We start from the raw sequence: 3,189 nt of genomic DNA, 5'->3' as shown, positions 1-3,189 counted from the left end.
ATAACACATCAGTGTTATGAGCGAGAAAAGAGCTCACAAAAAAGGCACGCTGCGAAAGTATTGGAGACACCGATCGCCTGTTGCTTCAAACGACCTAATTTTACACAAATGTGTCAGAACACAGTGGAATCAGGCGCTCGACAATTTTTGGGCATATGGAGTCATTGTTATCATCTTAAAGCTTGTTAATTTATTCTTGCTTTCCATGAAAAAAATACACATCTATCTTGACTGGAGGCCGAGATATTGCGATTGAAGGAGGTAGGGGGTCATCTAGAGTCAGAGGAAAAATCAGCGAATATAATAATATGGCTTCCAAAGTTTGGTGTCAGGAAACTGTGAGTTAATATTTTTTGTGAGCCTTTGATCAACGTCTTTCAGAAAAATCCACCCAGGAATGTATTTGTACATGGACATAAAAAGTGTTGAGTCTATAAAAGATTTTTTTAAAATCACCAAGCGGCCAGAAAAATGCTGGTTTCTTTGACTTTCATTTGATTATTTTGACGAGCACATGATTTCACCACGTTGCCACACAAATACAAGTAGATGGTTGAGGAAATAACTTACCGACTACAGACAAAAGTTCGGAGTTCAAATACCTTTTATTCTACTATTTTGTACCATTGCGTTGTTAAGCTCTTTGTCTTCTAAACACAGGCGGCAAACGTACGATTCTAAAGAAGGAAGATCTTTCATTCAGTACAACTGTCTTCATACACAGCCTGGGTCGGTCCACAGGATAGAAGCTTCTCTCCGATTAGCAGATCCGACTGTTCAGACATGTTTAAATTTCAAACTTTCAATGTAGGTGTCTAACCTTTTTTTTTTACGCCCCCATTGACGCAAAAGATCATTAAGAAGGCTAGCTTCCGACCCTGCCTGTCAGTGGCCAACCCGGGCTGATAAGGATAGACCATCCCAGCAGAAAGACGGGAGATATTCGAAAAAAAATTTCAGACATGTGCCAAACCTACATATACACAAACACCCGTTATGAAAAAGGAAACAGGAACAAGGAAGCAGATACAGCCAATCGTAGCACGCATGAGCATTTCCTCTAATCTACCATCCCAAAAAACGTAAAATATTGGCATACCTTTCTGCCAGGAACCCCCCCTCCTCCTCGGCCCAACCTTTAATGTATTAAAAAAGGAGAAACGAATTCTATTTGTGCGCACTTTAGAGTTCCTGCCAAAACCTCAAGGCAGACATAGAAACATTCATTTTTAAACGTTACATTTAGTTCAGACGCGGTTTTCTTAACCAAACCGATTGAAGTCCCATTTCGCTCACCACAGTGGCGTATAAACGTCTTTGGCAACATATCGCTAATTCAAAATTACAAAGTCCTACCTGCTCAGTACCTAGTTTTAAGAATTTAGCCTCAAAGCGTTTGAGTTTCACAATGCAATTCTTACAATATCTCGATAACAACTCCGAATAATCTTACGATTTCGATAGAGCAGCAGATAGAACATCTGGTTTCTGACCTCTGTCATGGTCTTCGAAACTCAAAACGGCCAAAATTGTCAGATAGAACATTGTTATTCTGAGGTAGTGACATGATGACGCGAGAGTCGGCGAATAAGCATTTACAGAAATTATCATAAGGAAAGGTCATACCCATTCCGTCTTTGTTTTCATGGCTGTCCAGATCGGGGGTTAATCCCTATGGCCCTCAACCTCTTTCTCGCACACAGATACAATCAGTTGTAATCGGCTTTACAGTAATGGGACTTTGCCGAAGGGTTGTCAGTCGGTCAGACAGTCTTAGCGTTAGCAGGCCCACTACCACCTCTCGGAATGCTGACAAATATACCCGTCCACACACACACGAAAATATTATGGTCTGTCTGTCCATCTGCCTGTCTGTCTGTCTGTCCGTCCGTCCGTCTCTCTCTCTCTCTCTCTCTCTCTCTCTCTCTCTCTCTCTCTCTCTCCGATAGTATAACCGGTATAAGTTTAACATCCCTTTTACCACCGCGGTGAGATTTCGAAACAGGTTGGACCTCGGAGCTCATCTCCATTTCCAAAAGGAAGGAGCAAAGTGGGATTACAGAACCAGGAAACTCCCCCACAACCCAAAGTGACGAATGCTGCCCTTTCGGGCGCGCGGATCTGGAATCATGGTTGCCTCCGCCACGATCAAATACGAAGACACCACCTGAACTTGAGTTTGAGTTTGGGTAAAGATAAGTACATCGATCAGCATAATAACGGTCATTTAGTGCAGGGAAGAAGCATGGCAGATAGTATAGTACAGAGGGAAAGAAAAGAAGGAAGGCCTACCAGTGGCGCCCTTCAACTGATCTAAAACTCTTGGGGCGAGTACAAGTTCACCAAAACGAGAAATTCAAATCTGAGATGAGATAAGTCGTCTCCGTCTAAATGTTGGGGGCCCATTGTTGACCAAAATCGAAGTTACGGTGAATAAGGACTCAACTCTTGAAATATGAACATTACTGTTTAGCAAATTTTAACCACCCCACCCCCACTTTTCTCCTTTTCAAAACAGCAACAACACCTCTAGCAACCCCAACGAAAAAACCCAAACAAACAACCAACCAACAAATAAACAAACAAATAAAAACGACAAAAACCATATAAAAGTCCAACAAAAAAACACCAACAAACAAAAACCAAAATCTCCCTCCCCCTGAAAAAAAAGAAAGAAAGAACCGTAACAGTTTTTGCTCCATTCTGTCTTTATTCGAACATTTGCGCGGTACATGGACACAGCAGCTATCAACAAAGAACTACACGCATACCTCTTACAACCACGCATTGCAGCCAACTGTGTTATTTGAAACACACACAGAGGCACATCACTACGATTGATATAAGGGCTACTTGCAGAGACAAAGCATGAGAGAGAAAAAAGTTTGTTTGTTTGAGTAAAGAGAAGCACATCGACACAATAATGGTCACCTTGTGCTGGGAAAAAGTAAGACAGACAGAAACAACAGAAGGAAAGTAAAAAAGCAGGACCTACCAAGGGCACCCTCCAACCACCCAGGAGAACAGACAAAAACATCTGAGGAAGCGTAAATGAATAACCTACGAAGACAACCCATGCTGTAACCAACAACCAGCAGCTGAACCGGGGGACTCTATAATAAGGCCACAAACCTTGTCATGTACATACATTTCTGCCTGAGTGCACACACACACACACACACACACACA

Source organism: Aplysia californica, unplaced genomic scaffold (genome assembly GCF_000002075.1).
Source record: "Aplysia californica isolate F4 #8 unplaced genomic scaffold, AplCal3.0 scaffold01267, whole genome shotgun sequence".
In the NCBI taxonomy this organism is placed as follows: Eukaryota; Metazoa; Mollusca; class Gastropoda; order Aplysiida; family Aplysiidae; genus Aplysia; species Aplysia californica.
Note: the sequence above shows the minus strand (reverse complement) of the source record.